A 26,387-nucleotide genomic window follows, 5' to 3' on the forward strand; every position below is an offset into this window, starting at 1 on the left:
GTGTCTCTGTGTCTGTCTATTTCTATATATGTCTCTGTGTATGTGCAACTGTCTGTGGAAATCATCACCATGAATTTGGTATGTCCTGGAACTTATAAAAAAGACTTGGGGGAAATAATAAGGTTGTGAACTTTTGTATCGGCTTTGGTTCAGTGGCAGCATTCTCGACTGAATCGGGCGTTTGTGTGTTCAATTCGCACTTCTGCGACTTAAGCATTATCATCTTGGCTAACACTCAAGTGCAGCACTTGGGGAATTTTGCAATGTTGAAGCTGTTGATTTTAGGATGAAATGATAAATTGAAGCTCCGTCTGCACCCTCGGGTGGATATGAAAGTTCCCAGTGCATTACTCGAAAAACAATAGGAGAGTTGCCCCCGTCTCAATTTTACTAAAAATGTTCGTAAATACTCACTGAAAGCCGATGTGTATGTGTTTGTATGTGGGGTTGGGGTTGAAGCCCAGATTCTCACAGGGACAGAATGCAGGTTCTCAGAGGACCAGGATAGCCGAGTGGTTGAGGCGTTGGCCTTAAATTTTAAAGGTTTTTTCCCGCGTAGGTTCGTACCCCACTCCTGGTATCTCTTTAATTTAACACGGATTTCCTCCCATTCTGATCAGTGAGACCGGATTTTCATCGGTTGAATCAGCAATTTTCTGTAACAATGTGACACTCTGAACCGATAATGAAATGAAATTGTGAAATGTATCTGTGTCGCTCGGTCTCTGCCTCTCTCGCTCTCTTCAGAGAGTTGTGTATGTGTTTGTATGTTTGAGTCTTTGTCTCTCTCAGTCTGACTCACTCTGTCTGTCCCTGTTTCTTTGTTTGTCTCTGTCTCTATATCTGTCTCTTTCTCACGGTGCCACGTCTGTTCCAATGGGATTCTCTGAGACTCTTTTTCTGACTGGCTCTCTCTTTCCCATCATTTCGGTCTGTCCATGTCTTTGCCTGTCTCTGTTAGTCCCTGCCTGTAAGCTGAGAAGTATTTCCATCATTTTCTGTTTTGGTCTCGATCGCTCTCTCTCCAACTGTCTGCTTGTCACTGTCTTTATCATTGTCTTTCTATCACTCTTTCCTTCTCTCTCTTCATAGATCACACATACACATCTCTGTATATGTATATGTTTGAGTCTTTTTCTCACTCAGTCTGCCTCTCCTTCTCAGTCTCACACTTTCTGTCTCTCGTTGTCTCTATCTCGCTGTCTGTCTCTCCCTGTTTGTCGGTTTTTCTCTGTCTCTCAATGTGTCTGTCCACTTCTCATGGTGTCCAGTTCTGTTCACAGTGGCTCGATTACTGCTCTGACAGAACTGGTACACGTCAGTTCCTCGTTAGTATAGTGGTGAGTATCCCCGCCTGTCACGCGGGAGAGAGGGGTTCAATTTCCAACGGGGAGGCAGTTGTTTCAAGATGTCGAATTTTACTTCTGTTTCTTGGAAGAGATGCATATTAAAAAGTTCCAGAGCAATCTCGAACTGTAAAAATAGAGGTAGATGAGATTGCCTCGTCCAGATTTTTAGCAAATGGAGAATTTTTCAGGAGTCTTTGGCCGTCTGCTGCACAGAGATGGATGACTGAGTTTTTTCTGAGTAACGTTTAAGAAGGCTGCGACACAGTAGTCGTGGCCGAGTGGTTAAGGCGATGGACTAGAAATCCATTGGGTTATCCCGCACAGGTTCGAATCCTGCCGACTACGATTCTCAGCACTTTTCATTCCATTTAACAATTTAACCGGTTCTCTGCCAAACTGATCCTGAGATGGATGGAATAACGTCCCACTCCTTTCAACTTTGAAATTTTTTTCTCATTTTTATTGATCTGAAATATTCACGATACATACGTTTCAAAAATCGCAAACATCAGTCAAAGTTGCGACAGTGATTCAGCCTGTCTTTCCCTCGAGATGTCTGAGGCATCTGTGCATGCCCGTTGGTGCGTGCAAATATTTAGTTATGTGTGTGTGGGTCTCTGTGTCTGTCTATCTCTTTATATGTCTCTGTGTATGTGCAACTGTCTGTGGAAATCATCACCATGAATTTGGTATGTCCTGGAACTTATAAAAACGACCTGGGGAAAATAATACGGTTGTGAACTTTTGTATCGGCTTTGGTTCAGTGGCCGCATTCTCGACTGAATCGGGAGTTTGTCTGTTCAAGTCGCACTCCTGAGACTTGAGCATATCATCTTGGCTAACACTCAAGTGCAGCACTTGGGGAATTTTGCAATGTTGAAGCTGTTGACTTTCGGATGAAATGTTAAATTGAAGCTCCGTCTGCACCCTCGGGTGGATATGAAAGTTCCCAGTGTATTACTCGAAAAAGAATAGGAGAGTTGCCCCCATGTCAATATTACTAAAAATGTTCGTTAATGCTCACTGAAAGCCGATGTGTATGTATTTGTATGTGGGGTTGGGTTTGAAGCCCAGATTCTCACAGAGACAGAATCCAGGTCCTCACAGGACCAGAATAGCCGAGTGGTTGAGGCGTTGGCCTTAAAACTCAACGGGTTTGTCCCGCGTGGGTTCGTCCCCCACTTCTGGTATCTCTTTAATTTAACACGGATTTCCTCCCATTCTGATCAGTGAGACCGGATTTTCATCGGTTGAATCAGCAATTTTCTGTAACAATGTGACACTCTGAACCGATAATAAAATGAAATTGTGAAATGTATCTGTGTCGCTCGGTTTCTGCCTCTCTCTCTCTTCAGAGAGTGTTGTATGTTTGAGTCTTTGTCTCTCTCAGTCTGACTCACTCTGTCTGTCCCTGTTTCTCTGTTTGTCTCTGTCTCTCAATCTGTCTCTTTCTCACGGTGCCACGTCTGTTCCAATGGGATTCTCTCAGACTCTTTGTCTGACCCGCTCTCTCTTTCCCATCATCATTTCGGTCTGTCCATGTCTTTGCCTGTCTCTGTTAGTCCCTGCTTGTAAGCTGAGAAGTATTTCCATCATTTTCTGTTTTAGTCTCTATCGCTCTCTCTCTATCTCTCTCTCTCCGCGTCACTGTCTTTATTCATTGTCTTTCTCTCACTCTTTCCCTTTCTCTCTTAATAGATCACACACACACATCTCTGTATATGTATATATTTGATTCTTTTTCGCACTCAGTCTGCCTCTCCTTCTCAGTCTCACACAAACTGTCTCTCGTTGTCTCTATCTCGCTGTCTGTCTCTCCCTGTTTGTCGGTTTTTCTCTGTCTCTCAATGTGTCTGTCGACTTCTCCTGGTGTCCAGTTCTGTTCACAGTGACTCGATTCCTGCTCTGACAGAGCTGGTACACGTCAGTTCCTCGTTAGTGTAGTGGTGAGTATCCCTGCCTGTCACGCAGGAGACCGGGGTTCAATTCTCTGATGAGGAGGCAGTTGTTTCAAGATGTCGAATTTTACTTCTGTTTCTTGGAAGAGATGCATATTAAAAAGTTCCAGAGCAATATCTTGTGTTGGGGGACTTTACGAACCGAGCTACCATTACCAGTCGCTCCCTTCTGTACTGTGCAATGATTGTAAAGCTAATTCAGTGACTTGAGCCATTCTAAAATGTCTCACTGTTTTTGATGATGCATTTCACTTGCTTGTCTAATTTGGAAAGAGTTCAGAATTGTGCATTGTGACGAAGTTTTCCTTTACAGGTGGAGCCAAATTTGTTTAAAAATATTCTGTTCCCACCCTGCCCCAACCCCCCCCCCCCCCCCCCACCGCACCCCCAACCCCCAATTTCAGAACACTGCAGTACTGACTGGGACGGTCACAAGTTCGATCCTTGATCTGGGCTGTTAGTTGAGCTCAGCCAAGGCAGCAGTTCACAGGTTATAATTGTCCTCTGTACAACTGGGAAGTGTGTGGATGTCATTTGAGGACAGGAGTTGAGGCTGGGATGCCTACCACAGTGGAAATCCTGCTGGCACTCACTGAATCGACTGACCGTGAGGCACTAGATGTTAACTAATATCTGTGGAATTGCACCGAGCCAGATTCAGCACTTTCTGGAGATAATAAAGCTCAGGCGATGAAATGAATGTTGATTTTAGACAGTAAATGTCTAGAATAAGGAATTTCGGACGGACAGGAGGGGACAGAATGTTCCATAGAATCTAGAATTGTCTATTCTTAATTTATATCCTGTACTTAAAGTAACAACGTTTGTAACCACCATTTATTTGCAGGGTATTAGAAGGGGAGGATCTGCAACTGGGAAATGCAATCCAGACATCGTGTCAAGATTTGACAGATTCCCCAGATTGATCAGGATCATCTTATCATCAGCCTTTGTAAAAACACCAATCACAGCGGGGAGAAACAGGACACCTGTTCTGTGTGTGGATGCTCCTACAACCAATCGTTCAGCCTGTGAGACTCGTGCACCCACCTGACTCAACACTGTAAATGTGGGGACAGCGGGAATGGATGCTGTTGTGCGTGGAAAGAGATTCAGTCGCTCATCTCACCAACTGACATTCGAGCAGATAGATAACAAACTTTCCCCTGTGAATATAGAGCTGGGTTGTTAGTCCGTGATGTGTTCACTTATTCATCTTGGTGACTCTAAACCTTTGCCAATTATTTCATGTGATCAGTTTACATGTACATATTTTTTAAAATGCATTTGCTGAGTGGATTCAAATTTAAATTGAACCCAGGTTTGCAGGCGGGATGCTCCATTCACACATCGAAGGTGAGAGAGATGCTGTGGGGCACACGCTAAGTCCAGTATCTGAAAGTGATTACCAGACTGGGAACTTGTCCCGGAGAGTAACTGATGGTATGAGAACTGTAATAATCCAGAATTAGAAAGAAGAAAAGGCCCAAATTGGTGCAGTCAGTAACAGGACATCAGTTAGTCCCCTCTGGTCTTGGAGATATCAAATATCGACACACTGTGTTATTTGAAACATGAAAATATTAAGCTCTAGCCCAGTTATAGGTTATTCACATCAACAGAAACAAACCCCAAGTGATACAACAAACATGATTCAATCAGGATGCGATTAACAGCAGCAAAAACAATAGAATCCAACTCCTGCAGTCACTTGTGAACTCGTTGGTGTCTCAGCAGTTGGGATGACTGAGTGAATCCCTTCCCACACTCAGAACAGGAGAACGGCCTCTCCCCAGTGTGAATTCGCTGGTGTGTCAGTAGGTGGGATGACTGAGTGAATCCATTCCCACACTCAGAGCAGCTGAACGGGCTCTCCCCAGTGTGACTGTGACTATGCATTTTCAGCTTACAAGGTTGGGTTCAGTTCTGCAACCGCTGTGCGCAGAGTGAGAATAAAATCAATGAGCTGCCGATTCTCTCCGCTGGACAATGGGTCTTTTGTGCTGGCCCAATAGGGTGAGACGGGCTGGCCGAATAGGGTGAGCCCAGGCTGGCCCAATAGGTGAGTCCAGGCTAGTCCAATAGTGTGAGCCGGGCGGGCCCAATAGTGTGAGCCGGGCTGGCCTAGTAGGGCGTGGCCAGGCTGGCCCAATAGGTGAGCCCGGGCTGGCCCAATGAGTTGAGCCTGGGATGGCCTGGGCCAGGTGAGCCTGGGCTAGCCCAATAGGGTGATCACAGGCTGGCCCAATAGGGTGAGCCAGTTTGGCCCAGAGTCACCAGACAACAATCACCAGAACAACAAGGTTCCCTTTCAGGGGCCACTGATCTGGGCACAAACATGATGACCAATAAAACTGACAGACACCCTGAATCCCCGCCCACCCAATGTCCCTGCCGTGTCGAAACTCCGAATGGAGCACTTGCTTTAGGAGGCTTGTATTGGGAATATGGACAGCAGAAATTGTAGAGTACACTCCATAACGCCTCATGGTTGACCTTGTCAAAGGCCTTCGTCATGTCAAAGAATGTTGAACCAAAGCCTCAGTCACTGACACCAAGTTCCTCCCATGTGATATAAACCAACCCTTGTCACTGACAACAAGTGGACTGGGAAAATATGTTGGAGGATAAGACTGTAGAAATGCAATGGCAAACATTTAAGGATATATTTCATAACTCTCAGCAAAGATTTATTCAAGTGAGAAATAAAGATGCTAAGAGAAGGATGAACCATCCCTGCCTGACTAAGGAAGTAAAGGATGGTATCAAATTGAAAAAAGGCATATAATGTTGCGAACGACAGTGGAAGGCCTAAGGATTGGGAAATTTTTAGAAACCAGCAAAGGACGACGAAAAAATGATAAAGACAGTGAAGATAGCAGATGAAAGCAAATTAGCAAGGAATATGGAATCAGAAAATAAGAGCTTCTACAGGGATATAAAACGGAAACGAGCAGCTGAGGTCCCTTAGAAGGTGAAACTGGAGTATTAATAATGGGAAACACGGAAATGGCAGAGACTTTAAAAAAATAATTTTGAATCGGTCTTCATGGTAGAGGGCACCTAAAAACTTCCTAATAGTTGATAACCAAGGAGCTATTGCGGGGGGCGGGGGAGCGGGGGAGCAATCACTATCACTAGAGATCAAGTACTAATCAAACTAATGGGACTAAAGACGGACAAGTCCCCTGGACTTGATTACATGCATTCTAGGTTCTGAAAAAAGTTGCTGCAGAGATAGAGGGTGCATCGGTTGTAATCTAACAAAATTCCCTAAATTCTGGCGAGGTCCCAGTGGACAGGAATACCGCAAATGTAACACCCCTAATTAAAAATGAGTGAGACAGAGAGCAGGAACCAATAGACCAGTTAGCCTACCATCTGTCAGTGGAAAAATACTGGAGTCCATCATTAAGGAAAAGTAGCAAGACATTTAGAAAATCATATTGCAGTCAAGCAGAGTCAGCATGATTTTATGAAAGAGAAATCATGTTGACAAATTTCCTGAAGTTGTTCGAGGATGTAACGAGCGAAGTGGATACAGGAGATCCAGTTGATGCTGTATATTTGGATTTCCATAAAGCATTCCATATGGTGCTACACAAAAGGCTAATGCACAAGCTAAGAGCTCATGGGGTTGGGGTTAATGTATCACCGTGGATGGAGGATTGGCAAACTAACAGAAAACAGAGAGTCGGGATAAATGGATCATTTTCAGGTTGGCAAACTGTAACTAGTGGAGTGCCACAGGGATCAGTGCTGGGGCCTTAACTATTTACCATTTATATTAATGACTTGGATGAAGGGACCGAGTGTAACATAATCAAATTTGCTGATGATACAAAGATAGTTGGGAAAACAAGCTGTGAGGAGGACGCAAATAATCTACGAAAGGATATAGCCAGGCTCAGTGAGTGGGCAAAATCTGGCAGATGGACTGTAATGTGTTAAAATGTCAGCTTATCCCCTTTGGTAGTACAAATAAAAAAGCAAATTATTCTTTAAATGGGGACGATTACAAAATGCTGCAGCACGGAGGGATCTGGCGGTTCTTGTACATGAAATGCAAATATTTAGCATGCAGGTACAGCAATAATCAGGAAAGCAAATGGTATGCTGGCCTTTATTGCAAGGGAGATGGAGTATGAAAGTAGGGAAGTCCTGCTATAAATGTACAGGGCGTTGGTAAGACCACACCTGGAGCACGGCACACAGTTTTGGTTTGGACTTGACTCCATTGCCGTGCCAGGGGTTTTGCTACACCAGATGGGGGACACCATTTGGGGATACTGATTCCCCACCAATTCACATTCCCCTTCTTTCTGGTGGATAATGGAGGGGCCGCTGTGTGTAATGTGCAAGTCAGTAAGAATTGTCAGCAAGCTCTATCTAATTGGAGATTATATTCAGTACAAACGTTTACATTATTATAGATTGTGTACCAAAGATCAAGGTAGGATTAAAGTAAAAGTTCATAATTTTATTTTTGAGAGTTGCTGAATTAAGGGGAAAGATAACACACAGAGTTTTTAAATGGACACTGCAGCCCCGAGAACACAATCAGCAATATATCCAGAATACTAAGGTCCAGCCCAGTTTCAGGGTTATTATCAGCAGAAACAAACCCCAACTATGAGAATGAACATGGTTCAGTCGGGATGTGATTAACAGCAGCAATAACAGCAGATTCTAACCCTTTGTGTTACTTGTGAACTCGCTGGTGTGGCAGCAAGTCGGATGACTGAGTGAATCCCTTCCCACACTCAGAGCAGGTGAACAACCTCTCCCCAGTATGAACTCACTGGTGTGTCAGCAGGTGGGATGACCGAGTGAATCGCTTCCCACACTCAGAGCAGGTGAACTTGTTCTCCCATGTGTGAACTCGCTGGTATTTCAGCTGGTGGGATGATGCAGTGAATCCCTTTCCACACAGAGAGCAAGTGAATGGCCTCTCCCCAATGTGACTACGTCGATGAATTTCCAGTTCTGACGGCGATCTGAGTCCATTCCCACAGTCACCACATTTCCACGGTTTCTCCGTGGTGTGGGTGTCCTTGTGAATCTCCACAGTTGGTCGATCAGTTGAAGCCTAACCCATGTGCACAAAACGTTGACAGTTTCTCGGTGCTTTGTATGCTGCGATGTTTTCTTCAGGCTGTGTAACTGGTTAAAGCTCTTTCCACAGTCCGTGCACTGGAACACTCACTCGGGAGTGTGTGTCTCAGTGCCTTTCCAGTCAAACTGATGTTTTAAATCTTTTCCCACAGGCAAGACAGACAAACATTGCTCCTTTCACTTTCAAAGGCCGATGATATTCAGGTCCTGATGCATCGAGTGACTCTGTCAGATCTTGACATGATATTTGGTTTGTGTTTCCTGTCTGAAAATCTCCCCTTCTAATACGCTGTAAAATGGGATAACAAAACTCATCGCTGCCAGTACAGGACAGAAATTCAGGATATACTCATCTAGTTTCCATGGAACATGCTTATCTCCCTTGTCCTTCCAAAGCTATAAATCCCTCTCCCACACGTTGGCCCACCTGCTGTGCTGAAATCCAAATCAACACAAATTTCGAGACAGTTTCTCCTCCACTCCCAGTTTTCACTACCAATTTTGGTTGGGTTCAGGTTTACACTCACTGGTTCCCCTCCGTCTCCTTCCCAGAATGTGCTGACACTGGCTGGGTTCAGTTCTACACTCACAGGTACACTTCCTTCTCCTAAAGGTGCTGACTCTGGCTGGGTTCAGTTATACACTCACTGGTTCCCCTCCCCTGAATGTGTTAAATGTGGCTGGGTTCAGTTCTACAATCACTGGTTCCCCTTCCCTGAAGTTGCTTACTCGAGCTGGGTTCAGTTCCAGACACTGATATCATTCACTTTGTACCTGCACCAAGATGGCCGCACATTGCACTGTGCGACTAACTGAATCAAGATGGCGGAGCGCTGAACCTGCCTTCCTGCACCAAGATGCCCGCTGTTAGCCTGGGCCTGTGATTGGGAAAAAGACCCGAAGCTGCAATCGCCGATATTCTGGTTACTATTCCGGGCTTGCGGCGGGTACCGGTTGTTAATGAAGCCTCCCTTACTCCCTGGTGGTCCATTATTCCCCTTCGTCGCACTGAAAAGGATACTTCTGTAGAGCCTGCCCGAAATGTGTCTCCTCCACTATTACACGAACCGCGCATACTCCAAACAAAGCCATGACCAGCACCGGCGCACTGAGCTCCTGGACTCTGCGTGCGGCACATTCTCCCCCACGGGGCATGCTGGGTACATAAGACCATGAGAAATAAGAGCAGGAGGGGGCCACCCGGCCCCCGGAGCCTGCTCCCTATTCAATAACATTGGACGGGATAGTCTAGGGGGGGGGCTTTACTCCATATCTAATCCGTGCTGTACTTGCTGTGGGAGTATTTGACGCGACATTATCGAGGGAGCTTTACTCTGTGTATAACCCGTGCTGTACCTGCCCTGGGAGTGTTTGATGGGACAGTGTAGAAGAAGCTCTAATCTGTATCTAACCAATGCAGTATCTGCTCTGGAATGCTTGGGGCAGGGTTGAGGAAGATATACTCTGTATCTAACCTGCTTTGTACCTGCCCTTGCAATGTCTGCTGGGAGAGTGTTGAGGGAGCTTTATTCTGTTTCTAAGCAAGGCAAATATATCCTTCCTTAGATAAGGCGACCAAAACTGTGCACAATTCTAGAGAGATTAGAGAGAGAATTACACTGTATCAACATTGTGCTGTAGCTGTCCTTGGAGTGTTTATTTCGACAGTGTAGAGGGAGCTTTACTTAGTGTATAACCAATGCAGTACCTGCTCTGGGAGTGTTTGATCGAACAGTGTAGAGGGAGATTTACTTTATATGTAACAAATGCTGTATCTGCAACGGAATGGCTGGGTCAGGGTAGAAGGAGACGTACTCCGTGTAACCTGTGCTGTACCTGTCCTGGGAGTGTTTGATGGGGCAGTGTAGAGTGAGTTCTACTCCGTATCTGACGCTGCTGTACCTGCCCTGCGAGTGTTTGATGGGAAAGTGTAGAGGGAGCTTTACTCTGTATCTAACCACGTGCTGTACCTGCACTGGGAGTGTTTGATGGGACAGTGTTGAGGGAGCTTTACTCTGCATCTAACCACATGCTGTACCTGCCCTGGGAGTATTTGATGGGACAGGGCAGAGGGAGCTTTACTCTGTATCTAACCCGTGCTGTACCTGCCCTGAGAATGTTTTGTGGCAGGGTTGAGGAAGATATACTCCATGCCTAACCTATACTGCACCTGCCCTGGGACTGGTTAATGGCAAAGTGTAGAGGGAGCTTTATGCTGTATCTAAACCATGTTGTACGTGCCTTGGGAGCATTTGGGATATTGTAGTCTGAGATTTACTCTGTATCAACCCTGATAGTGTTTGAGACAGGATAGAGTGAGATTTACTCTGTATCTAACCCGTGCAATACTGGTAGTTCTGATATCAGTAGTAGTGAAAATGCTAAAATCTATTATTAAGCACGTAGTATGTAATAACACGATTGGGCAGAATGAACACGGATTTATGAGAGGGAAATTGTACTTGACAAATCTGTTAGCATTTCTTGAGTTTGTCACTCGCAGGATAGACAAGGGCGAAGCACTTGATGTGGTTTATTTAGATTTACAAAAGGCATTCAATGAGGTGCCACAAAAGGGATTATTAAACAAAATTATCGCTCGTGAGATTAGGGGTAATATATGAACAAGGATTGGTTAACGGTCAGAAAACAGAGAGTAGGAATAAACGGGTGATTTTCGGGTGGGCAGGCTGTAACTGGTGGGGTGCTGCAAGGATCGGTGCTTGGGCCCCAGCTATTCACAATCTATATCAATAATTTGAATGAGGGGACCAAATGTAATATATCGAAGTTTGCTGAGGCTACAAAGCTAGTTGGGAATGTAAGTGTGAGGAGGATGAAAAGAGGTTTCAAAGGGATAGAAAAAGGCTCAGTGAGTGGGCAAGAACATGGTAAATGGAATATAATGTGAAGAAATGTTAAGTTAGATACTGACAGTAAAAATAGAAAGGCAGAGTATTTATTTTAAATGGTGAGTGATTGGGAAATGTTGGTGTTCAGAGGGACCTGGGTGTTCTTGTATACAAATCGCTAAAAGCTTATATGCAAGCAATTAAGAAAGCAAATGGTATATTGGCCTTTATTACAAAAAGATTTGAGTATAAGAGTAAAGACATCTTACTGCAATTATAAAGGGCTCTGGTGAGACCACACCTGGAGTATTGTGTGCAGTTTTGGTCTCCTTACGTAAGGAAAGATAAACTTGCTATAGAGGGAGTGCAATGAAGGTTCGCCAGGCTGATTTCTGGGATGGGGGGATTGTCCTATGAGAGATTGAGTAGACTAGGCCTATATTCGCTCTCGTACAGAAGAATGAGAGATGAGAGGCGAGGCCCACATCCCATGAACGAATTTTTAAAAAGAGATGTGAGGTGTTTAAATTTGATCAAGGACACCAGCCAAATTATTAGAGACTCTCCCTGTCCTTCAGGACCTGTGTCCAGGGGTGAAGCTGATGGGTTTATCTGATCATCTTTGGATTAAATATTGTGATCATTGAGCTGAGCACCTCGTGCTAGCATCAAACACTCTCCAGTCGGGCACAGCGCGGGTGAGATACAGAGTGAACCCATCGGTCGCTCCCCGACACAGATACTGAGGGACAGGGAATGTCTGGGACAATGACATTTCGCACTCAATAAGGTATAAATTGATCCTATACCTCTCCCCATTAATCCTGAGCTTCACACGGGTCATATACTGCTCCTGCTTCCCTTCCTGTAACAACACTGAGCTCAACACAGACCAAAATGATCAGGGCTCAGGGAGGTTGGTTGTTCGGCACTTTAGTGATGTCATAAAGCAGGGCCATCAGCCCAGCTAGTCCTCTCCATATCCCTTTAAAGGAGGAGAACTGGGACATCCTGTCTCAACACATATCCCTCTGTTCATACTGAGAATCCCCGGGAAAGGCCCAAGGCCCATAGTGTGGAACACAACCAAGGGGGAAAGAGGAGGAGAGCTGGGATATCCTGTCTCAACACACATCCCCCTGTTCATACTGAGAATCCCCGGGGAAGGCCCAAGGCCCAGAGTGTGGAACACAACCAAGGGGGAAAGAGGAGGAGAGAAGGGGACGTAAATCAAGGAGTGGGGACTGAGGGCCACCAAGCTTCAGTTTTAGAGCCTGTAGACTTCAGGAGGGATAAGCGAGTTCTGTAGTTTCAGGATCCAGGGAGAGAACAAGGAGCAGATGGGGAGACTGGTGTGGATTCCAGCACAGTGAGGATGCAGGGCGAGAGAGATTGTGTCGGGCTGTGTATTAGGGTTGTGGGAGGGACAAGAGAGGAAAGGTTAGAGGAGGAATTACTGCAGCAGTGTCCATCAATAGTGAAAGAGAGAAGGTGGGGGTCGGAGTGGGCCCTGGACAGGCCGGTAAACTGTTTGTTTGCTGTGACCAGCTTTCCTTCTGTCACAAATAGCCTCCTGTAGCCCACTGACAAAAACAGCCCATTAAACGCCCAATGTCCTTTGGTCTGGTGAGGTCTCCCTTTGTGAAACATGGGTTGTTGTTAAAGCTTCTCATTCTGACTCACTAGTGAGACAGTATCCGCTGTCCCTTTTATTACATGGGCTTCATCTTTGCCGGTATTGGTAACACGCCCGGGATCACTAAATACAAAACCCAGTCTGTGAATCACTTTCAGCTACTGGACTGAGTGTGTGCTCCACAGCATCTCTCTCACCTTCAATGTGTGAATAGAGCATCACGCCCGCAAAGCTCGTTTAAGTTCATTTCCACGCAGCAAATCTATTTAAGAAAAGCCTGTCGGCCGATGAGACACTGTTCAGGTGCCAGTGTGCTGCTGGTTTGTCCGGCATTTTGCCTGTAATGGAAAATAACTGAACATTTCTCCCAGTGTAACCATTGCTGTAATGAAATGTGTCTTTTAATCAGCCTCACGTCCTTGCTCATGTCTGCTGCAATTGTGTACAAAGGGGATGTGTGAACAGATGGTCTTTGTATTGAGATGTGAAACAAGGAAACGGTATCTGTGTGTGGCAGTGACACAGCCTTGTTGTCAGAGGCAGAACCATGCACCGATATCCTTGTGCTTATGGTTTGAGCAGGGTTAGTTCATGAATGCTCAAGCTAAGAGGTGCCAGGCATTGGGAGCAGCGGCAGTAAATAAAATCTAAATGCAAATTCCGATGTAGTTTATCTTCATTTATTCCTATTTTAATGGCTTTTGCTGAATGTGTCCCATGCCAAGTGCCAGGATATTGAATCAGGCCCACCCGAAAAAATGAGTTTGACATCCTGAGGTAGACAATGTCAACCGGATTCCCCCATCCACATCCTGACAACTTCTTTACAAACTCAAGCTAGTTTGTAAGACATGACCTTGTTTTCCGGAATCCATGTTCAGTATCTCTAATGGCCCCTTCACTTTCCCCATGATGGAAAACAGCATCTCTCAGGATCCCTTCAAGCACCTTCCCAGTGATGGAGGTCACGTTGATGGGCCTTCAGTTCCCGAGCTCTGACTTGTGCACAATTGAAAAATGGGATCTACATCGGCTACCTTCCAATCTCAGGGAACAACCCATGAATCTACTGAGCTGTTGGCGATATGGGCAAGTGGCTGGCAGAGCACCCATCCCATCTCTTTTAGCACCCTTGCGTGGATATCATCCACACCTTACACTGTCAAGATTTACCCGCACGGGTTGCTGTCAGTGAAGAGAGATGAGAAAGACCAAAGTGCCATTTGCCCCTCTCAGTATGACCCTGAAGGGCTGTGTCCATGCTAAAGTTCTTCCCCCATATGATCCTCCCCCCAGCTTGTCCTCTCTGAGCTCCAGCCAGGTGATGCTAAACACTCGGGTAGGAAAGAGAAAAATCTACAGCAATGTGTTGAAAGCAACACGAATTTATTTGTCTCCATCCCAAATATTAAACTCCAGTCCAGTTGCAGGAGTTTTCATCAGCGAAAACAAACCCCAACTGTCAGAATGAACATGGTTCAGTCGGGTTGTGATTAACAGCAGCAATAACAGCATAATCCAACCCCGACAATCATTTGTGAACTCGCTGGTGCCTCAACAGGTGGGATGACTGAGTGAATCCTTTCCCACACTCAGAGCAGGTGAACGGCCTCTCCCCAGTGTGAATTCGCTGGTGCCTCAACAGATGGGATGACCGAGTGAATCCCTTCCCACACTCAGAGCAGGTGAATGGCCTCTCCCCAGTGTGAGCTCGCTCGTGCCTCAACAGGTGGGATGACTGAATGAATCACTTCCTGCAATCAGAGCAGGTGAACGGCTTCTCCCCGGTGTGAATTCGCTGGTGTGTCAGCAGGGTTGATGACTGAGTGAATCGCTTCCCACACACGGAACAGGTGAACGGCCTCTCCCCAGTGTGAATTCGCTGATGTATCAGCGGGTTGGATGACTGAGTGAAACCCTCCTGACACTCGGAGCGGGTGAACGGCCTCTCCCCACTGTGAACTCGCTGGTGTATTTCCAGCTGGGACGGGTAGTTGAAACGTTTCCCACAGTCCCCACATTTACACAGTTTCTCCCCAGTGTGACTGCGCTTGTGTCTCTCCAGGTTGGATGATCGGCTGAAGCCTTGTCCACACACAGAGCACGTGTCCACTTTCTCCCCGCTACGAACAGTGCTTTTTGTATCCATAGTTGCTGGATGATAATCCATTCCCGATGAATCGAGTGATTTCGTCAGATGTTAATCTGATGTTTGGTTTGAGCCTCCGGTCTATAAATCCTCCCATTTTAATACCCTGAAAAGTGAATTTCAGTCAAGAAAAAGGGTGGATGAGAGAGAATCCACAAAAACACAAAGGCACTTTGAGAAATTCAGCTTAATGAACTTGGTAATTTGTGGGGCCAGCCCTCGAAATAGTAACCATGAAAATTGCCAGTCTGTGGTAAAACCCAACTGGTTTATCAATGTCCTTCAGGAAATGGAACCCACCTCCATTGACAGCCCCACATGGGGAATTGTTGGTCCCACTGGGCCCAGAAATACTGGGGGTGAAACCCAGCAGCTTCTCCTCCATCTCCACTCCAGCTCAAACAAATGCAACAAACAGACCCACACAGGAGGCCAGGTATCCAAAGCGTCTTTCTAACATTTGCAGCACAGTTGAGAGGCGATTTATTCTAATTTGTCCGAGATTTGTAGACTTCAGATTCTAGATTTTACATAAGAACATAAGAACAGAAGAATTAGGAACAGGAGTAGGCCATCTAGCCCCTCGAGCCTGCTCCGCCATTCAATAAGATCATGGCTGATCCGGCCGTGGACTCAGCTCCACTTACCCACCCTCTCACCGTAACCCTTAATTCCCTTATTGGTTAAAAATCTATCTATCTGTGACTTGAATACATTCAATGAGCTAGCCTCAACTGCTTCCTTGGGCAGAGAATTCCATAGATTCACAACCCTCTGGGAGAAGAATTTCCTTCTCAACTCGGTTTTAAATTGGCTCCCCCGTATTTTGAGGCCTTGCCCCCGAGTTCTAGTCTCCCCTACCAGTGGAAACAACCCCTCTGCCTCTATGTTGTCTATCCCTTCCTTGATTTTAAATGTTTCTATAAGATCACCCCTCATCATTCTGAACTCCAACGAGTAAAGACCCAGTCTACTCAATCTATCATCACAAGGTAACCTCCTCATCTCCGGAATCAGCCGAGTGAATCGTCTCTGTACCCCCTTCAAAGCCAGTATATCCTTCCTTAAGTAAGGTGACCAAAACTGCACGCAGTACTCCAGGTGCAGCCTTACCAATACCCTATACAGTTGCAGCAGGACCTCCCTGCTTTTGTACTCCATCCCTCTCGCAATGAAGGCCAACATTCCATTCGCCTTCCTGATTACCTGCTGCACCTGCAAACTAACTTTTTGGGATTCATGCACAAGGACCCCCAGGACCCTCTGCACCTCAGCATGTTGTAATTTCTCCCCATTCAAATAATATTCCCCTTTGCTGTTTTTTTTCCCATGGTGGATGACCTCACACTTTCTGACATTGTATTCCATCTGCCAAACCTTAGCCCATTTTCTTAACCTATCCAAATTTCTTTGCAGCCTCTCTGAGTCCTCTACACAACCCGCTTTCCCACTAATCTTAGTGTCATCTGCAAATTTTGTTACACTACACTCGGTCCCCTCTTCCAGGTCATCTATGTATATTGTAAACAGTTCTGGTCCCAGCACTGATCCCTGTGGCACACCACTAACCACCGATTTCCAACCCGAAAAGGACCCATTTATCCCGACTCTCTGCGTTCTGTTCGCCAGCCAATTCTCTATTCATGCTAATACATTTCCTTTGACGCCACATACCTCTATATTGTGCAGTAACCTTTTGTGTGGCACCTTATCGAATGCCATTTGGAAATCTAAATACACCACATCCATCGGTACACCTCTATCCACCATGCTGGTTATATCCTCAAAGAATTCCAGTAAATTAGTTAAACATGATTTCCCCTTCATGAATCCATGCTGCGTCTGCTTGATTGCACTATTCCTGTCTAGATATCCCGCTTATTTCTTCCTCAATGATTTTGCTTTGTACTGGAATCCAGGTCAGCGATTGGAGCATGGGCAGGACCATCGGAACGGCCCAGGTACAGCAGGCGATGCGGCAAGCAGCAGAGGAGTGGTGAAGTCGGGGTGGAGTAGCGCCGGGAGATCGGGCCTGAGAGACTGCGGCCTACAAGAGGCGAGAGTTCGGGCTGAGAGTTTGGGGCCAAGGAGAGGCAAGAGTTCGGAATGGAGAGATTGGGGCCAAGGAGAGGCGAGAATTTGGGGAGGAGAGATTGGAGCCAAGCAGAGGCGACAGTTCGGGGAGGAGAGATTGGGGCCAAGGAGAGGCTAGAGTTCAGGGCATAGAGATTGGGGCCCACAAGCGGCGAGAGTTCTGGGTGGCGACATTGGGCCCCATGAGAGGCGAGACTTCGGGCGGAGAGATTGGGGCCCACGAAAGGCGAGAGTTCGGGGCTGAGAGATTGGGCCCCACGAGAGATGAGAGTTTGGGGTGGAGAGATTGGGGCCACAAGAGTTGTGAGTTCGGGGCCCAGAATCGGCAAGGGTCCAGGGACAGCATGGGCCAGACCGCACTGCGATCTATGGGCATTGCAAATATGTGCACCAGGTCTGTGCAGCAGAGCTTGGTCTCCAGTCGTCTTGGTTAACCTTTGCCACTGGACCAAGACCTCACTTTGTTCAGCCCGTGTGGTGGCTGGTGTGCAACGGTTACCCACGTTAAAATAATCCACACACAAGCTTCTTCCACACTTTAATATGTAGTTCGGGACCTGGAATATCAGGTCTCATCGTGAAACATCTGTGAACTCATCCGTTTTGGTGTGGAAGTGGGTCATCATCGATTCAAGGGACTGCCTAATTCTATACTCTGCAGGAGGCCAGGGAGTGACTTCCGCATTCAGTGCCCACCCTGATACGGAGCAGCTGGGAATTGCTGGACATGCTGTATAAACGCAAGTATTTGTTTTCGTGGTGTGGGGGAGGCACTGCCCCCGGGATTTGCTGGTGCCGGGCCCGGAGGCTTTGACACGCAGGCTGAGAGCCGCATTCGGTGTTGCCCGGGACCTGAGAGCCACACTCGGTGTTGCCCGGGGCCTGAGAGCCGCACTCGGTGTTGCCCGGGGCCTGAGAGCCACTCTCGGTGTAGACCGGGGCCTGAGAGCCGCACTCAGTGATGCATGGGGCCTGGGAGCCACACTCGGTGCTGCCCGGGACTGAGAGTCACACTCGGTGTTGCCTGGCGCCTAAGAGCCACACTTGGTGATGCTAATGCCGTGCTCGCTCCAATCAGTTCCCGGGAGCCTCTCCGCACAGGGGCGTGCTCTCCAGGGACCAGCTCTACCCAAGTTGCCCCCCTGCTGATGGAGATAGGGCGTATTCCGACGGGCGGAGCACTCTGGGTAAGATCATCCGCCATTGTCCCCGGAGGACGGCACAGGAGGCCATGCAGCCCATCCTGTTGTACCGGCTCTTTGGTGGGCTGTTCAATGAGTCTCACTCCTCTGCTCTTTACCCATTGCTAGATATATTTTTCCCAGCAAGTATTTATACAATTCCCTTTTAAAAGTTACAATTCAATCTGCTTCCACCGCCATTTCAGACAGTGCAATCTGGATCATAACAATTCGCTGAGTAACAAATGATCCCACATCTCACCTCTCGTTATTTTGCCAATCATCGGAAGTCTGACTCCTTTGGTTACCTACCCTAATGCCACTGGAAACACCTTCTCCATATTTACTCGATCTAAATCGTTCATAATTTTGTACATCTCCATCAAATCTCCTTTTACCATTTCCTGCTCTCTGGAGAAAACGTCACCAGGCTCTCCACATCACGGAAGTCTCATCTCCCTGGCACCATTCCTTCTGCACCTTCTCTAAAAGCTTGCCATCATTACGAAAGTTTGGAGCCCAAACTTGAACACAATTCTCCAGCTGAGGCTTAACCAGTGTTTTATAAAGGTTTAGCAAATTAAACATCAAATGCTGTTATTTCTCTGATGGGGTTTAAAGGGCGAGGTCCATCTCGTCACTTGAATGTGTCAATGAGACTGTGAACCTAAAGAAGTGCATTTAGAGTGGAGAGCCAGGACATGCTGTGTAACCGGGCGCAAACACACCTGCACAGCCCACACATCACTTGTTTCCCATTTGGCATGAAAGTAATGTGTTAATTGCAACAATTCATTTGATTTGATTTCAAATAGTTTAGGATAGAAATTGAATCATGTTTCTATGATTTTTCCCCAACTCAGATTCAAGGCCTCAATCTCAAAACCCGAGACTGTACATTGGGATTCCAATCCTGGGACTGTACGTGGGGATTCTAACCCTGGGAGAGTACTTGGGCATTCTAACACTGGGAGAGTACATGGGGATTCTAACCCCGGGACCATATATGGGGGTTCTAACCTAGGCACTATAAATGGGGATTCTAACCCTGGGACTGTACATGGGGATTTTATCCCTGGGTGAGTATGTGGGCATTCTAACCCTGGGAGAGTACATCGGGAATCTAAACCTGGGACTGTACATGGGGATTCTAACGCTGGCATTGTACATGCGGATTCTGACACTGCGAATGTAGAGAGGGATTCTAACCCTTGGATTGTACATATGGATTCTGACCCTGGGAATGTACATGGCGTTCAGGCATTCGGGCCCCCTTCATAGATGACTGAGCCTCTACTTCTCCGCAGTGCTCCAGGTGTGGTCTAGCCAGGGCTTTGTGCAGCTGCAGTGGGATGGCAGCACCCATGGAACAGTACGAAGGCAGGTAGGTTACTACTGACTTTCATTTTAAACTTTTAATCAACTTGGGAAAACTTTTAAAACTTCAAGAGAAACTTTTAAACAACTTGGGGAAACTTTTAAAAACTCTGGAGAAAATTTTAAATAATTTGGGAAACCTTTTTTAAAACTCCCGGAGAAACTTTTAAAACTGCTGAAGAAACTTTTAAAGAACGTGGAGGAACTTTTAAGAATAATTTTCTTTTAAAAATGTTTTATTAAGCAATTGAATACTGTACCCCAATCTAAATAGAAAATAGTTTGGTGTGTTTTATTAGCATCATTTTCAGCCGTTTGAAAGCAGGTTACTCACGACGACACCCAGCAAGCAGGTGTGCCTCCGACCCGGCGACCGCGACATCACCCGGCCCCTCCTGCGGCGGGCCTACATCCCTCGAGCGGCGGGTTTTCGTCCCTCCAGCAGCGGGCCTATATGTCTCTCCTCGTCGATGGCTGGACCTCCCCTTCCCAACTGGTGGCCTGGCTATGATTCTTTCACCCTCCTACTCCTTGCTGACCTCCCACTTGGAACTCCAGCAGATAACTGACTTCCTAATGCCTGCCCCCAACTAAGCCTCGGACCACTTACCAACAAGGGTGCTACTCAGCGCCGAGCTTGCAGCCAACATTTCGCCTTAGGCAATTAGGCTCATACAGAAGTGCCTGGTCTCCAGCCGTCTTGGATCCCTTGCCACTGGACCAAGACCTTGCTCAGCGATGCCACCCCACGTTAAAAGAACTCATACACAGGCATCTTCCACTCCGTTAACATGAAGTTCGGGACCTGAAACGACAGGACTCCCATTGGACAGGCCAGAATGCCGCACCACCATAGTTGCCCAGGAACTTAGAAGCTTTGACATCGACATCGCCACCCTAAGCGAGATCCGGCAGGCAGGGGAAGGCCAGCTCAAGGAACAAGATGGAGGTTACACCTTTTTCTGGAAAAGAAAACCAGATGAAGAACGCCACCTTCTTAAAGTCGGCTTCGCCATCAAAATGAGCTGGTCGACAGCCGCAAAGACACCCTTGTGAGGTGAACGAACGCCTCTTGATGCTTCAACTCACCATATCCCGGAACCAATGCGCCACAGTCATCGGTGCGTATGCCCCAACACTGGATGCAATGGATGAGACCAAAGAGGGTTTTTATTCCAACCTCGAAACATCCCTGACCTGTGTCCCCGCAGGTGACAAACTGATCCTCCTCGGTGACTTCAATGCCGGGGTCGGCAAAGATACAGTCCTCTGGGGAGGTATGATTGGCAGTGAGGAGGTAGGGAAAGCCAACTCCAGCAGTATCCTACTCCTGACAAAATATCTAGAACATGAACGTCTCATCACCAACACCTTATTCCGCCAGAAGGAAAAATACAAGGCATCGTGGCAACACCCTTGCTCCAAATGCTGGCACCTGCTCGATTATGTCATCGTCCGAGCCAGGGATCGCAAGGGTGTGCGCATCACCAACGTCATGACAGGAGCTGACGACTGTTGGCCGGACGACCGCCTGACTCATCATCGACATTAACCCCAAAGTAGAGGGGACAGCAGAAGCAGTGCCACAAGAAAGTCAATGCCGGGGCACTTAAATACCCAGGTAAGACAGCCCTAAAAAGCCAACGCTTCACAGCTAACCTGACGTGCCTTGATGACGCTGAGATGCTGAATGCCCACAGTTCTTGGTCTGCCCTCCAGGCCTCATAACCAGTGCCTGTGAAGAGATACTTGGTCAGTCAACCAGAACACACGAGGACTGGTTTGATGAGAATGATCAGAGATCCAAGAATTTATATTTCTGAGGCTCAAGCAAAAACCCAACTCAGGAGCAGCAAAGCAACACTACAGGCGGCTCAAAGCTGAGGTCCAACAAAAAACCTGGCACCTAAAGAACAGGTAGTGGATGGAGAAAGCACAGGAGATACAATAACTGGCCAACAGCCATGATGTGCGAGGATTTTTCATATCAATCAAGGCCACCTACGGTCCAAACTCCCAAGGCCCCACCCGACTACTGGCCAAGAATGGGGAAACACTCATCAAGGACACCGAGGTTGTCAAGGCCCGCTGGAAGGAGCACTTCGAAGATCTCCTCAATCGACATTCTGACTTTGACTTGAGTGTTCTTGACTCCATCCCACAGCATGCGTCCCACCCCCACTTCAGTGAAACAACAACGTTGCATTAGGTAGGAATTGCCATAAGACAGCTCAAGAACAACAAGGCTACGGGAGCGGATGGAATCCCTACTGAGGCGCTAAAGCATGGCGGAGATGTGCTGTTGGCATGGATACATGACCTCATCGCTCTCATCTGGAGGGAGGAGAGCATGTCGGGAAATCACAGAGACGCAGTGATCGTGACCATCTTTAAAAAAAGGGGGGGCAATTCCAACTGCAGCAACTACAGAGGGATCTCACTGCTAATCAGGCACTGGGAAAGTTTTTGCTCGAGCCCTCTTCAACCGTCTTCTCCCTGTGGCCGAGGAGCTCCTCCTGGAATCAAAGTGCCCCACGGGGCACTTCTGACATGATCGTTGCAGCGCGACAGCTGCAGGGAAAATGCAGGGACCAGCGCCAGCCGTAATACATGGGCTTTTTCAACCGTACAAAGGGATTTGACACTGTGAACCATGAGGCTCTATGGAGCGTCCTCCTCCATTTTGGATGCCCTCAAAAATGTGTCAACATCCTTCACCTGCTCCATGATGACATGCAGGTGATAATCCTTACCAACGGATCCATTACAGATCCAATCCACGTCCGGACCAGTGTCAAACAGGGCTGCGTCATTGCTCCCACCCTCTTCTCAATCTTCCTCGTTACCATGCTCTACCTCACAGTCAAAAAATTCCATGCTGGAGTGGAACCAAACTACAGAACTAGCAGGAAGCTGTTTAATCTTCGCTGCCTCCGGGACAAAGTCCAAGATAACTCCAACCTCTGTCGTTGAGCTACAGTACGTGGACAACGCCTGTGTCTGCGCACATTCTGAGGCTGAACTCCAGGATATAGTCGACGTATTTACTGAGGAACACGAAAGCATGGGCCTTACGCTAAATATCCGTCAGACAAAGATCCTCCACCAGCCAGTACTCAACGTACAACACTGCCACCCAGTCATCAAGATCTACGGCGCAGCCCTTGACAACATGGACCATTTCCCATACCGCGGGAGCGTCTTATCAACAAAAGCAGACATTGATGAGGAGATTCAACACCACCTCCAGTGCGGCAGTGCAGCCTTCAGCCGGCGGAGGAAAAGAGTGCTCAAAGCCCAGGCCCTCAAAGCTACCATCAAGCTCATGGTCTACAGGGCTGTAGTAATACCCACCATCCTGAATGGCTCAGAGGCACGGACCATGTACAGCAGACACCTCAAGTCGTTGGAGATATATCACCAATGATGTCTCCACAAGATCCTACAAATCCCCTGAAATGACACGCGCACCAACATCAGTGTGCTCGTCTAGGCTAACATCCCCAGCATTGAAGCACTGACCACACTCGATCAGCTCCGCTGGGCAGGCCACACAGTTTGCATGCCAGACATGAGACTCCCGAAGCAAATGCTCTTTGTGCAGGTCCTTCATGGCAAACAAGCCAAACGTGGGCAGCAGAAAGGTTACAAGGACACCCTCAAAGCCTTCCTGATAAAGTGCGACATCCCCACTGACACCTGGGAGTCCCTGGCCAAAGACCGCACTAAGCAGAGGAAGTGCATCCGGGAGGGCGCTTGAGTCTCAATGCAGAGAGCATTCAGAAATCAAGCGCAGGCAGCGGAAAGAGTGTGCGGCAACCCAGTCCCACCCACCCCTTCCCTCAACGACTATCTGTCCCACCTGTGACAGAATCTGTGGCTCTCGTATTCGACTGTACAGCCGCCAATAAACTCAGTTCAGGAGTGGAAGTAAGTCTTCCTCGATTCCGAGGGACTGCCTATGATAATGATGAGATGTGGATTCTAACCCTGGGACTGAACATGGGGATTCTAACCCAAAGAGTGAATATTTCTGGGCCTTCTCTGTTACAATTATGTAGGACTTAAACCATATGGTCGGTACTAAGCATCGCCTTTAGGGGAGATGGTGAGAAATTCGAGGTGTGGAGAGTGAGAATAAAATATCTGAAATTTCCTTTACCCACTGGGACCCGGTTGGAAACAGACACTGACACTTTGTTCCTGAATCAAGATGGTGGCGCATGCGCGGTGCGACTCACCGAATCAACATGGCGGAGCACTGAACCTGCCTTCCTGCACAAAGATGGCCGCCGTTAGCCTGGGCCTGTGACGGGGAGAAAGACCCGAAGCTGCAACCGCCGATATTCCGGTTTTTATTCCGGGCTGGCGGCGGGCACCGCTGGTTTATGAAGGCTCCCCCGCCATCCGCTGGTCCATTGCTCCCCTCCACCCGCTCAAATTGAGCGCTTCTGCGGAGGGCATGTTACCCATTTCTCCTTCGCCACTACATTCGCCGCGCATGCTCCAAACCCAGCCAGGACACGCGCCTTCGCACTGAACTCCTGCAGTCTGGGTTCGGCATTTTCTTGACCGTGGTGCATACTGGGTAAATACGCCGCCATTGCAATACTGCGTTGGTGAATTGAACTGGATTTACTGGGATTGATTTGGGCATTGAACCATATTCATTCTGGCAGTAATTGTTTGTTTCTGCTGGTCTAAATAACCCCTATATCTGCGCTGGAGATTAATGTTCTATATTAATGTCCTGTGATAGTTTGAACTGGTGCTCTCCTCTCTCTATCCTGTGACAGTTGGAGCTGGTGCTCTCCACTCTCTCTCCTGCTACATTTGGAGCTGGTGCTCTCCACTCTCCCGTTGGTGTAGGAGGGAGGGCTTTAGTTTCCTGAACAATTGGGACCGCTTCTGGGGAAGGTGGGACCTGTGCAAGTCGGGACAGGATACACCTCAACAGCGACGGGACCAATGTTCTCGCGCGTGGTTTTGCAAGTACAGTTGGGAGGGTTTTAAATTAGCTTGGCAGGGGGATGGGTACCAGCAGAGGTCTCTGAGCTAGCTGGAGTGGGTGAGAGCTCAGATGAACTGAACCCCAAGAAAGAATGCAAAAGCCAGAAGGCAACAAAGCAGAGTAGCACTGGTGGAAGTGGAAACCACAAGGTGATAAGAAGGTACAACATGTATGAATATAAAGGGGCTGCAGGAGGGGTCAAAACTAAAAATCATGGTTTAAAAATTAGTATTAAAATACTCTACCAAAACGCACGCAGCATTCGAAATAATTTAAATGAGTTGACGGCACAAATCATTACAAATGGGTATGATTTGGTGGCCATTACAGAAACGAGGTTGCAGGGTGGCCAAGACTGGGAATTAAACATACAGGTGTATCTGACAATTCGGAAAGATAGACAAGAAGGGAAAGGAGGGGTGTTAGCTCTATTAATAAAGGATGATATCAGGGCAGTTGTGAGAGACGATATTGGCTCTAATGAACAAAATGTTGAATCATTGTGAGTGGAGATTAGAGATAGTAAGGGGAAAAAGTCACTAATGGGCATAGTTTATAGGCCCCCAAATAATAACTTCACGGTGGAGCGGACAATAATCAAGGGAATAATGGAGGCATGTGAAAAAGGAACAGCAGTAATCATGGGGGATTTTAACCTACATATCGATTGGTCAAATCAAATCACACGGGGTAGAAACATAGAAACATAGAAAATAGGTGCAGGAGTAGGCCATTCATCCCTTCTAGCCTGCACCGCCATTCAATGAGTTCATGGCTGAACATGAAACTTCAGTACCCCTTTCCTGCTTTCTCGCCATACCCCTTGATCCCCCGAGTAGTAAGGGCTTCATCTAACTCCCTTTTGAATATATTTAGTGAATTGGCTTCAACTACTTTCTGTGGAAGAGAATTCCACAGTTCACCACTCTCTGGGTGAAGAAGTTTCTCCTCATCTCGGTCCTAAATGGCTTAACCCTTATCCTTAGAGTGTGACCCCTGGTTCTGGACTTCCCCAACATTGGGAACACTCTTCCTGCATCTAAACTGTCTAAACAGGTCAGAATGTTAAACGTTTCTATGAGGTCCCCTCTCATTCTTCTGAACTCCAGTGAATACAAGCCCAGTTGATCCAGTCTTTCTTGATAGGTCAGTCCCACCATCCCGGGAATCAGTCTGGTGAATCTTCGCTGCACTCCCTCAATAGCAAGGATGTCATTCCTCAAGTTAGGAGACCAAAACTGCACACAATACTCCAGGTGAGGCCTCACCAAGGCCCTGTACAACTGTAGCAACGCCTCACTGCCCCTGTACTCAAATCCCCTCGCTATGAAGGACCACATGCCATTTGCTTTCTTAACCGCCTGCTGTACCTGCATGCCAACCTTCAATGACTGATGTACTATGACACACAGGTCTCGTTGCACCTCCCCTTTTCCTAATCCGTCACCATTCAGATAATTGTCTGTCTCTCTGTTTTTACTACCAAAGTGGATAACCTCACATTTATCCACATTATATTTCATCTGCCATGCATTTGCCCACTCACATAACCTATCCAAGTCATTCTGCAGCCTCATAGCATCCTCCTCGCAGCTCACACTGCCACCCAATTTAGTGTCATCCGCAAATTTGGAGATACTACATTTAATCCCCTCGTCTAAATCA

At 47.3% G+C, this 26,387-nt stretch overlaps 1 non-coding gene and 1 pseudogene across 1 annotated transcript; one reads left to right on the forward strand and one right to left on the reverse strand.

The window, feature by feature from the left end:
- LOC139235512 (zinc finger protein 665-like) overlaps positions 1 to 26,387 on the reverse strand; it is a 132,841-nt pseudogene that overhangs the window by 76,104 nt on the left and 30,350 nt on the right.
- Positions 1,614 to 1,694, forward strand: trnas-aga (transfer RNA serine (anticodon AGA)). Its single transcript has one exon. It is a non-coding gene; the product is annotated as a tRNA-Ser (tRNA).

Source organism: Pristiophorus japonicus, chromosome 23 (genome assembly GCF_044704955.1).
Source record: "Pristiophorus japonicus isolate sPriJap1 chromosome 23, sPriJap1.hap1, whole genome shotgun sequence".
In the NCBI taxonomy this organism is placed as follows: domain Eukaryota; kingdom Metazoa; phylum Chordata; class Chondrichthyes; family Pristiophoridae; genus Pristiophorus; species Pristiophorus japonicus.